Source organism: Suricata suricatta, chromosome 1 (genome assembly GCF_006229205.1).
Source record: "Suricata suricatta isolate VVHF042 chromosome 1, meerkat_22Aug2017_6uvM2_HiC, whole genome shotgun sequence".
NCBI lineage: Eukaryota > Metazoa > Chordata > Mammalia > Carnivora > Herpestidae > Suricata > Suricata suricatta.
In genome coordinates, this window is record NC_043700.1 from 10,501,793 (window position 1) to 10,514,923 (window position 13,131).

Sequence of the window (13,131 nt, forward strand, 5' to 3'; positions counted from 1 at the left end):
TCAGCAGGGCCTGGTTCCGTCTCAAACCTGTAAAGGAAAGTACTTCCTCGCCTCTTTCCAGTGGTGTTGGTTGCCAGCAGTTCTTCAAATTTTTGTAGTGCTCCGTTCTCTGCCTCCTTGTCTTATGGCTGTCTGCCTTTCTGCGTCTCTGGGTTCCCCAAGCGTTTTTCTCTTCTAAGAACACAAGTCCTAATGGGGGAGGGCCCATTCTCATGAGCCGCTCTTAGGTGAAAGTACAGCTGTGTTTCTAAGTAAGCTCACATTCTTAGGCACCATGGTTAACATTTCCAGATATTCAGTTGGGTACACGATCATCACTCAAAAATCATGCGTTTGACCTCTACATGACTTAAGCGTGAAAGATGGTGTCTACAAGTCATCCGAGTCACTGTGAGGGGTTGAAGGGGGAAGTTCAGAAAGCCTGTTGTGTCTGATGCTTGTAAGTCAATGCAACTGTAGTGCAGGATGTCCACTTTGGATTTTCTTGTTTTCAGTGATGTGGGTGCTCTTTTAAGATTTCTTTAAAAGCTTATTTATTTACTTATTTGGGGGCGTGGGGCAGAGAATCAGGGCAGAAAATTAAAAATTTTTCATAACGCCTCTTGCTCTCCCCAAGATACCGGTTTCTGACAACTTTTCAAATCACATTCACTGTTTCTACTTCTTTATTTTATTTATTTATTTATTTGTTTAAGTTTATTTATTTATTTTGATAGAGCACGAGTGGGAGAGGGGCACAGAGGGAGGGAGAGAGAGAGAGAGAGAGAGAGAGAGAGAGAGACGAAGAGAGAGAGAGAGAATGAGAACTCCAAGCCGCCTCCACGCTGTCAGCACAGAGCCTGATACGGGGCTCCAACTCACAAACCGGGAGATCATGATCTGAGCAGAAAACAGGAGTTGGGCACTTAACCCACTGAGCCCCCCAGGTGCCCCTTACTTCTTTATAATTGTTCAGTTTACACTTCTTAAAACTTCTCTTGTAACAGTTACCTTCTCTCCTTCCTTATTTTTGATCTCAGAGTATCTCTGGATACCATACATGACCAGCTGTTTCTTAACACTCTCTTCTATTCAGCCTGTGGGGCCAGGAGAGAGAGTCAGGTAGGTGTGGATTCACAGTTTCATATTACTGCTTCATAAGAGTCCATGTTAGACTCCAGAACTGGGTTACTAATGCTTATCCCATAGAATCGTTTTGAGCATTAAATAAGACATCACTTGTGAAGGTCTTCCTGCGTGCCTCTAATGACTGGTAGTCTTGATTCCTTTCCTCACCCTTTCCTTTTCCAAGTCATGTGCCCCATAGAGCAGTGAGCCGTGCCAAATAATACCACAGGGAGGAGGACATAGGTCTCTGAAGGAACTGGCAAAAGGTGAGGGAATGTTTTTCAAAAGGGAGTTAATTTTCCAAAGGGAACATATTGTGGATCCAAGATAAATATTTTCTATTTAATATGTGTGTCAATATATAGACACCAGGGAATCGAATCACGATCGTCCACATAAACGTTTTTGTTAAAGGTTAACTGATAGGTCTGGTGGCGATGCTTTTACCAAACAAGATGACTCTAGACCAAAATTTCCTTCTCTTCTGTTTTAAGTCATCATTTATCCTACTTTTTAACTGTCCCTGTTATCCTCCCATAATTGCTACTATTTTATTTTCCAAGGCACTTGTTAAACATAACATTTCCTCACACACCTTCCTATACACCTCCAATCAGAAGCAGATCCCTGTTCGTTTGCAGCCCCATGGCAGTTTTCTCTTTTGATATTTTTTCATTGTTATTGTTCATATTTGCCATTTTTAAAAATCCATTCATAGAATTCTGTATCTCAGGATTGGAGGGTTCCCTTGAGTTTAGGGTCAAACGTAAAATGAGTCCACAGTCCACCTCTAATTCTTAATTGCCGTATATACTCAGCAACTTATGAAGCCTCTCTAGTCATTAGATTCTGCCACTTTAAAACGGAACTAATGTCAACCTTGTAGCTTTCATGTAAAGAATGGAGAGAATACCTTTTTATAATAAGGAACACAATACCTGATACATAATAGTTATTGTGCCATCAGTGACTATTACCTGTTAAGTTTCTTGATTTTAAGTACTGTATCAACAGTTCTTTTTCATGTGAGGTGCTGGTACATTGAGTCCCTTTCCCTTAATATGTCATTGCTGAAAGGAAGGTGCTTGGAAGACTGGGCCATAGGACTCACATGTGTAGATTGCAAACAACAAGCAAAAAAAAAAAATGAAACTAATGCGCCAGAATTGATAGGAACATAGCTTGAAAAATTGTAACCAACTCTCCACCTAGACAATCATTACAACTGACGTGGTCCTTCTATTGTAATAAAGAAAGGAAGTGTTCTTTTTTTATTTTGCATTTTATTTTATTTTTTGTTTTGAGAGAAAAAGAGACAGAATGAGCAGGAGAGGGTCGGAGAGAGAGGGAGACACAGAATCTGAAGATGGGCTCCAGACTCTGAGCTAGCTGTCAGCACAGAACCCGATGCAGGGCTCAAACCCATGAACAGTGAGATCATGACCTGAACTGAAGCCAGACACTTGACTGACTGTGTTACCCAGACGCCCCAGGAATGGTTCTTTTTGAGCAAAGATTTGGTCAACAGAGAGTTTAAAATGCAAAGTTAGAGAAAAGAATACGCATTTGCATTGTAATGGATGCAAGTTAATATATTAACTTCTGCTGCTATTTGCACAGGAGAACAACTGATCCTATTTTTTTGAAGTCATAATTATAGAAAAAAGGAATTACCTCATTTCAGGCAAAAGTAAGAAGAGAACTGTGTGCTTGCTTGCTTGTAGAATGATCCACTGATCAAAAATCTTGCAGTATCTTTCTTTTGTATTAGTGGGGAAGGATTGTTAGTTTCGTAGATGTCCTGAGAAAACGGTACTTGCAATAATTCATTTGGAAAAAAATGCATCAGAGGAGTTCCAGTAAGGATATGGAGTAGATGTTGTGGAAGATGCTTATAGAAACCATTTTAATTTTATTTAATCATGTTAACCTTTTGTGTTTAAATAAGCTAAATAGTTATGAATATAAAACCAGAGGGTCAAAAGAAGAAAATGTCTAAGACAATTAGTTTTTTTTCATTTTTTCTTTTTAAAAATTTTTTATTTATTTTTGAGAGAAAGAAGACAGTGTGAGCAGGGGAGGGTCAGAGAGAGAGGAAGACACAGAATCCAAAGACAGGCTCCAGGCTCTGAGCTGTCAGCATAGAGCCTGACGCAGGGCTCGAATCCACTAACGTGAGATCATGACTTGAGCCGAAGCCAGATGCTCTACTGACTGAGCCACCCAGGCGCCCCAAGTTCTTTTCTTTTAATATGAGAACAAGTCATCTCTTTGGAAGGACGGGAAGTTCTATATAACAAGGTGCTTCATCTGGAAATTCTAATATAAATGGCTGTCATATAAAAGTAATCTATACATATCCTTTTTTTTAATCTATACATTTCTAATTTTGATAGCAATCAGTACGAAGGGCAATAAAGAAAGGATTCCTGGTGACAGAGAATACTTCATTAATGATCCTAAATGATCCATTGCCAGGAAAACTGGTGGTTGGAGAGTCACAGGAGACTCAATGTGCCTTTCACCTAGGCGACTTCTGTGTTTTACTGTGTTTCCGTCTTTTTATTTCTGCAGTGAGAATAGAAGGTGGTAAAACTGGAGGAAAAAAAATAAAGCAGAGATCCTTTTATTCTCTTCTTCTCTGGAGTTATTTTGCAAGTAGCAAAATGAGGGAGATATTGACATAACCAAAGAGCCTGCAGCTGTGAAGAAAAATATTAGAATTGTACAGGACAAGAGTTGCTTATAGACTGAGAAGCTACACCCCTGACTGTCCTCAAGCTGGAAAAGAGCTCAGTTCTTTGTGCGATGTGGAAAGAGCACCATGATAGAGTATTTCAGGTGTTAATAATTAGTAAAGAGGCATTCAATCATAGCATAGATATGTGCAGCTAGGTACCTGAGTGTGTGTGTGTCAGACAAGACATTCATTTGGAAATACAGAAAATGGGCTTTCCTGTGATTATGGAATGGGACGATTCTGGCAGAAAGTCACACTTGCTGAACTAACTTCCAGCAGAACTTTCTTGAGTTGCAAATACAATGCTTTATCAAAGCGATGCAAACTCCCCGGGCATTTCCTTTTCCCTCGCGGTAGCCCTATGTGGCACATTAACGTGTGTTCTTCGTTTCCCAGTGCCGTTCTGCAGCATGAAGCCATGTGCCAATACTATCGTCCTGATTTAGTTCTGTCTCCCGATTTATAAGCAGAATGATTTTCACTCTCTCCCCTTCTGGGCATGAAGGGGAGGCAAGCCTCTCCGAGATTTCCTCCCTCATCACCCGCTTTGGATGTCTCCCCCGCCCCCCCCTTACTTCCCACTGCAGTAATAATTCCCCCAGGAAGGCCTTGCAGGCCCTAGGGTTCTGTTGACGATTACAGGAATAATTTATTTTCAAATGGATGTTAATCTGATAGAAGTAGTCAAATTTTCCCTGAGCTCAGGCAGAAACAAACTTCTTCATGGCAAGTGTACTGATTCCATCCACTATTATTGTGATGGGGAAGACAAATTATCCAATTACTAAACACACTGCTCTAGGCAATACAGAATAACATCCTGATTAATCTGACTACATAGGAGGGATGCTTCTGTTTAGAACAAGTCCCCTAAAACAAACAATATTGGATTCCGAGTAAAGATGAGTCATATTTGTTTGGTAATACTTATGGATATTTCAATCTTGAATAAGGAGCCTCCTTAAGGTGGAAAGTATTTATATAAATATTCTTAACATATTATATAGTTAAAATGATATTGAAGAGTAAAAGTGTAAGTACATTTATAAGGTCATTTAGGAGATAAAATACTAAAGATTCCAGTCTAGCTCCTTTATACTAACGTTTTACTTCTTTGCCCTTGGTAGTATATATTTTTAAATGGCAGGTTATAAATATGCAAGGAAATGCTGAGATTAATAATTAGGCACTATAGCCAAGTATCACATTTTTGTCAGGAAAATCAAGTGGCTCAGTTATTGTTCTACAAAGACAGAAAAGAGCAATACAAATTTTGCATTTATAAAATGCAACCTGGGATAAACATTTAAATGTCCATACACAACCAAATTATTAAAGATATATTTCACCTTTAATAATTGCTCAGAGAAGTTTTTGGCCCTGTGGGAAATAAGGGTAGTGGAAAAGCTACAAATAAATTATACTTGGCCATGTAAGTATTTTAGATCTCCTCATTCCTGCTAGTGATCAAGCTCTAGTCTTCTATTTATTTATTTATTATTTTTAAATTTATTTTTATTTTTAAAGGTATTTTTATTTTATTTATTTATATATTTATTTAATGTTCTATTTATTTTTGAGACAGAGAGAGACAGAGCATGAGCGGGGAGGGGCAGAGAGAGAGAGAGATGCAGAATCGGAAGCAGGCTCCAGGCTCTGAGCTGTCAGCACAGAGCCCAACTAGGGGGTTCAAGCCCATGAACCGTGAGATCATGACCTGAGCTGAAGTCGGAGGCTTAACCAACTGAGCCACTCAGGTGCCCCAAACTCTAGTCCTTTAATGTCATTTTCTGTAACCTTCAACTCTTTAGTCCCCTTACTTGCACATCCCTTTTTTTGACTAGACATGACAACCTTGAAATGTTTTGCAGTATTGAACAGGAATTGGTCACTATAGTTCCTATTTCCTTTATTCTGACACCAGTTCCTGTTTCCCACTGGCTCTCACCTTATACCCAGCCCTCAGTGTGTTTCTGATCATGTCCTGGACACCTGGCCTTAAGTCCAGACCTGCTTTCTTGCTTGATTGTGAAGGTTAAATGCTTAACATAGACTCATGGCAGAATGGGCCTTGATCTACGTATCTTGCGAGTAACCGAAGTTATTCATGAAACAATCTTTATTTTTTAAAGATGAAATAAGGGCTTGCCATGTCTAATAGTCACATAAAAAAAGACAGAATATCCGTAGATCGATGCCAGTGGAGCCAAAGGAAGGGGAATTGTGAGCCCTTCCCTCCAGGAATTGAACATTCTTGGACAGGTGCCCAGCTTTTAGAGGACCAAGACAGGGCTGTCAGCCAGCCAGGGGCACACCTGCAGAGCCCAGCCAGGTAACTTTGGTCCACACCAGTGGTCATTGCAAATGTCAAAGCCAGACCACCTCGTATCTAGAGGCCAGTGGACATTTTTTTGTGGGGTAAGGCTTTAGTAATGGATGAGCCTTAGTCCGAAATGTCTGTCCAGTTACCCTCTTTAAGTAATTCAATTTTAGAAAAATACATTTCCAATCTTCCTTCAAATTTTGGCTCTTCCACTTTTGACTAATGTGACATCGGTGAGTTATTGAACTTGTCAAATCCCCATTTCCTCACATGTAAAAGGAGAAAAAAATGGCGTCTATGTTATAAAGTTGAAGATAAAATCTAATGATTTAACTCATGAGAAACCACGTAGCATCATGGTTGATACAGAGCATGGTTAATAATAAGTTTTTAAGCAGTGAGACTACTAAGACATTCTAATTAATATGCTCCCAAATCTCAAATAACATGTTAATTTTCTCTATTATTTTTATTTGTCTTGCTTGAGATACTTGATTTCAAGGAACAGAAATGTATTCAAATCAGATTGTTGGAAAGAAAGTCTGATGAAATGAATTTTGATCTCTGTTCCCTAACCTATATCCCTTCCTGAGTCATGAAAACTCTTGACTATACCTTGGCTCTGAGAACTGAAGGTAGATTTTTGACACAACCAAAGTGAGAAAAGTTGACTGGCTTTTGGAAGACACTAATAGGAAATGACTATTGACAAAATAAAAAGATAAAGTTTCACTATCCATGATAGATGTGACAGGGTGACCCTCAGTGAACTGTGCACTTACTCCATCATGGCCTTGTGTAGTTCCTGACATATGGACTCAGTCATTTTATTTGCTTTGGCCAATAGGAATTAGCATGGATGGGTCTCTGTTTAGAGGCTTAATAAGCCTTGTGTATGGGGCTTACCTTGTTGAAATGTTCCTCTGTGAGACCAGTTAGAGGCTATAGAATATCTAGGCACTCTTACTGAAGAGAAAACTACTTGGGGAGGTCCTGGAAGATAAAACTCTGGGTGGGAAAGCCATCGTGTGAAGAGAACTGAAGCGGCTGTATGACTGACCTCGCCAGCATCATGATGTGCTCTTTCCTAGAGCAAGATCATTACGTTCACGGTTTTCACACAAAGAAAATGTCAACAGTGGATTGGACATATGCATGGTCCAAGTCTCTGACTGCCTGAATTCACAGTCCAGCTGAATCACTGATTATACACTTGTGCATTTATCTAACCTCTGTGTTTTTCACTTCACTCATATGGATATTTGAGTAAGCACAAAATCTATCCCAGAGAAATGGTATGAGAATTAAATAAGCAAATTCATACAATACACTTAGGATACTTGGTATCTGACACATAGAAAACACTTCATAGGAGCACCTGGGTGGCTCAGTCGGTTAAGCCTCTGGCTTTGGCTCAGGTCATGATCTCACCTTCGTGGGTTCAAGCCCCGCGTCAGGCTCTGTGCTGACAGCTAGCTCAGAGCCTGGAGCCTGCTTCCGGTTCTGTGTCTCCTTCTCTCTCAGCCCCTCCCCCTCTCATGTTCTGTCTCTCTCTGTATCAAAAATAAATAAAACATTTAAAAAAAAAAGAAAACACTTCATAAATTGTAGCTCTTATTATCATTCCCCTCATATCCATGGGAGAAAGAAAATGCTCATACTCATTAAATACAGAAACTTGGCTTGCCTTGGGTCATCTCCAAATCAACAGTCATGGCAAGGATGCCAGTCAAAGACCATTCCTTCCAAACCACATTCACAATGTGGAAGGCTGCAGTAGATCTTGGATGGCAGCTATGATGTCCACTGCATACTCCAGTAACAAGAATGAAAGTTAATACCCAATGCAGTAGTGAGTGTGGGGGCAATGGGTGGATTAAGGAGAGTTGAAAAGCAGCCCCTAAACTCTCATCATTCTTTGTGCCCAGTATGGTATAAAACCTATATGTCAAATAAAAAATGAAACGATGCCTGTGCATTCTTTGGGGTTTTCGTATGTGCTTCAAATAAGACTATTTGTTTACAGATTATATAAATGCTCCCTCCAAAATAGTGATACTAGTGCTAGGATTGCATGTGGGGAGAAGGCTGTACTGGGTTATCGAACTCTAACTACACAGGAAGAAAAGCATCAATTAACTGAGCAATGAACATCTTATCAGTGTGTTTCACTGTTGACTTAACAGTTCCAAGGAGTGACAGTGGGCTCAGCACGGATGATAACGATGTTCAGAATACCTTCTGAGGGAGTGAGGGACCTAGGACACTGTGTTCTCATTTCTGTAGCTGACGGATGGGCGTAATTCCTGAGGATGAATGTTTCAGTCAAACCGAGAAGATGCTGATCCCTGTGAGATCATTATCAGGTCCAGTCACTCCCGTGATCACTGAGATTAGGTGAGAGGAAGGAGAACGGGAACCACGCTGACTGTTGAACTGTAGGAACCAGAAAGGGTGAAATCAGAATAAAAAGACTTGAACTCTAAACACAGATGCCAAATGTTGGCCACAGAGTCTCAGAGCAAAGTCCCTGAGACTGGGATGTCCTGTCTTTGACAAGCACTGTGTCAGTGCTGAGAGAGAAATACAGGAGTGCTGATAGAGTGAACGTGCGTCTGAGGTCGCTGACTGGCAATGTGTCCTGACAATAGAAATAGAGCTGATTCCGCATATCAGTCACCAGTTTGGATACCACTCTAGTACTGAGGAAATAGCCCCCGTCGTTTATATGGCTGCGCACGTTGTCAATATTTTACGGTCCATGACCTTGGAAACCCATTTCACCTTTTGCATTTGTTTCTGTTTTTGTTTTTACTGTTAAGGAAGCTAGGGTGTCTCTACATTCTGTGACACACTGACAGTTGTTTTACAGACTTTGGAACTGGACTAAAGTGAACACATATATGGTTGTGATAAAACTCCAGCTGACATTCAGTTCAAACAATCTTAGGCACCCATCATTTATATTGCATTTTCTCCACCATGACAAGTGAATAAAATCAAACCTCTTCAAGTCACCTCCTGTCCCTAAAAATTTAAAAAGAAAATAAGAACCCTGGATACCAGCCGTTATTAATTATATCTGTAATAAGAAACTTGCAAAATTCTGAGTTGTATTTTTACCTCTTAGAAATTCATAGTAAAAAAAAGAAATTCATAGTAAAATTAGCCTATCAAAGTCACTGATGACTTCAATAATAATTTAATAAATCTAGCTAATCCTTAAATGATAATAGGAAACTCTTTTTGTACAACATGAATTAACATCCGTTGGGGCATCAGAATTCCATGGACGCATGTAAAATGATGTTTGCTTCAGGGATGCACATGTTGGCTATGGTATGGCAAAGTCAGCACAGCCACAGGAGGGAAGAAGACTTGGAAGGAAGCAGTTCGTTGATATTCACAAGTTCCAGGGAGGGGGGCCACTTCGTGTGCTACATGGCCACATAGGAAGACATCGGTGTCCCTTCAGGAGGCGGAAGGGCCAGGGGGCAGCAGGAAGGCAATACGTGCAGAGAAACATCGTAGGACTGACTAGCTTGAATAATACCAGCAAGTTTGGAGGTGTAGAGGTGGTCACTGGCTGCCTGGTACCCAACCCTGAGATGATTTAGAACAGGGGAAATATTGGGCTGGTGTGAGATAGATAAGGAGGTATTTGCGGGCATAAACACGGAGCGGGGGTTTACTTGGCATGTGGAAGGTGTGCTCTTACTCAAAGTGTTTTCATCTTTGGAATTTGCTAGTCCTGAGAGGGCAGTTTCCTGGCCGTCAAGTACAAGGAACATAAACTGGTCTGATAGGGTGAATTCCAAGCCTGTCTATATTTGTGATTGGATGTTATGATGTCAAAACCTCATAACATACATGAGTGCCTGAGTGGCTCAGTCAGTGAAGCATCCAACTCTTGATTGCAGCTCAGGCAATGATCCCGTGGTTCGTGAGTTTGAGCCCTGCATTGGGCTCTGTGATGTTGCCAGAGCCTGCTTGGGATTCTCTCTCTTGCCTCTTTCTCTGGCCCTACCCCCCCCTCTCTCTCTCTCTCTTTTCAAAATAAATAAATAAACTTAATTTTTTTAAAAAAATCACAATACACAAAAAACTTTAAAAATTATTTATAATACATGTTCTGTATTATTCTTATCCATATGTGAATGGCAACACTGCAGACATTAAAATAACAACACTGCTGCCGAAAACTAAAAATATTGTGGAAGGTTGTCTATAAAAATTAGAATTTTAGAAAAAACTGGAACCTTATGACAAATATTACAATCTTAATTGTATATTTCTTTTCCTTTCCTTCACTAATATTTTGAAATTACACACACATGCATATGTATATACACACACACAATTTTTTTGATAAGCAGATTCAAGAAATCCTATGATAATTCACACAAAAGGAGGACAGTGTCACAGAGGTAACTAAAACGGTCTTTCTCAAAATGTAGCCCTAATATGCACATCTGTGTCTTGCTGATCTCTAGCCTTCATCTCCCCTCTGGGAGGCCCCTTCATATCCAGAAACCTACATTCCTCAGACCTGAAACACCTCCACACACTTACTCCACAGGTTTTCATCCTGAAAGCCTTCACTTTTTAGATTATCTTCCCTTTCTCCAGGTCTTGCAACAATGCAACACTCTTCTTTGCTCAGTAAATGTGCAAGTATCTTTCCTGCAATTCTGCTGCATCCTTCTATGAAAATGTTAAGACAGATTGTAAAGTAGCCGACTATTCTTTTTAATGTATCAAAGTCAGCATATGACTTTCTCTTGTTCTAGTGCTCCTGGTCGTCACATCTGAATGAAGTGTGGGTTTGGGGTGGGGGACTGATCCTACCCTGTACACAGCAATCACCAGAAAATATAGACCTCAACTCTAAATCTGTGCCTGTGTGACTGTTGTGTCTAAAACCCATGCCTGTGTACGGGGTTGTGTGTCTGCATACACTTTAGATGGAGCATACACGTCTGTTTTGCCTCAGTGTCTGCTGTCCCCTGCCCAGGGATGCGTGACATTAACCGTGTCTTTGCTCCATCTGTGTCCTCCGCCAGTAAGCTCCTACTTTGGTGGCTATGATCGTAATTGCCAAGAACCACAAACATAAGCTGATGAGCTGAGAAATAGCTCTCAGGAAACTCAGTTATTTGATTCTGCTCAGATCAATACATAATGCCATCAAAAAATTAAACACACTCTGAGAAAAAATAATGCAGTGTTAATTAATTTATAGAGATTAATAGTAGAAAGAGGAAGTCTCCCAAGTGCATTTGGATAAGTAATGTTACTACCTTGCAGCATATAGTTAATATGTATTGTATGTTGTGAGTTTATTTAAATATACACATGAAGCATACTTCTTTTTTATTTTAATGTTTATTTTATTTTTGAGAGAGAGCATGAGCAGGGAAAGGGCAGAGAGAGGGAAACAGAATTTAAAGCAGACTCCAAGGTCAGAGCTGTTAGCACAGAGCCAGACGTGGGACTTGAACTCACAAACCGTGACATCAAGATCTAAGCCAAAGTTGGATGCTTAACCAACTGAGCCACCCACGCATCCCTGAAATTTATTTCTTAACACAGAAGTGATTCTAAAAGAAGTCCATTTGAAATATAGATCATGGTTTTTTTTTTTCTTTAGTAATATCACTGTGCTTAATAAAAGAATTGATCATTAATATCACAGTGCTTATTAGTTTAAACGATAGGTTTAGGGGTGCCTGGGTGGCTCAGTCGATTAAGCATCCGACTTCGGCTCAGGTCAGATCTCACATTTGTGGGTTCCAGCCCTGCATCAGGCTCTGTGCTGACAGCTAGCTCAGAGCCTGGAGCCTGCTTCCGGTTCTGTGTCTCCCTCTTTCTCTGCCCCTCCCTCTCTCATGCTCTCTCTCTCTCTCTCTCTCTCTATAAAAAATAAATAAAAGATTAAAAAAAATAAAAGATAGGTTTAGAATCACAGAATCAGTGAATCAATTGTTTAAAGAATATGTTTGAAATATTTTAATATGAAGTGTTGGTAAGAGCTTATTTATCTTTCTAACTGAACTTTTAGTAGAACTCGAGCTGGAGAACTGTCACCAAAGATGTACTGTGACTTTGAAGAGGCAAGAAGGTTTGTCCTTATTCTGTCCTAAGTTAAAATGAGATTTAGATAAGAGTCTCAGTGAACGTTTCCCAACCCCGATCCTGTAGCACCCAATGAAGTGCACAGGCCTCCTCTGTTCCTCTCTATTGAAATGACACATATTTCAATACATACTTTTGAGAACTTAGGCATGCATGAGGCTTACCAAGTACTTTCTACATATTAACTCTTCTGTTTCTTACAAGAACCCCGTGAGATAAGACCTGTGATACCAGGTAATACCTTTGAGGACATGAAGAGTGAAGAGGTTAAATACCGTCAAGTTCATACAGGCAACGAATGGTGGACCAGGAATTTGAATCCAGGGAAACCTGCTCCAAACGATATGCCCTTAATTACTATGCACTTATATTTATATTTGTTGTGCATTAAATATTTGTATTCACATGTACATATAGTTAAAAACTAGGGGCTCTTTAAATGACAGGTAAAGCCAGTGATAAAGATTTAATCATTTCACACTCTCTCTCTACTACTATTGGAAAAACAAATGCTATGTGAAAAAGGAGCCATTGGTATCTGCATATAATTCCAGGTGTTGACCCCAGTTCATATAAGTGTCACGCCATATTTCCAAGGAGTGTCTAATGTCCCCAGGGAGAGAGAACTGGAAGGCAAGGGGGAACATAGTGTGCACATCACCCACCTAGCACGTACTTCTGAATATACAACGACAGCAGTGTTTCTGTATTTCCTTCACCAACTAGAACTGTAGTTCTAGGCTGGCTGCTAAAGTACTCACACTCCCTCTTTCATACACATGGACCTGCTCTCCTTGTGCTCTACCCCACCTGCTCAGTAGAGAAT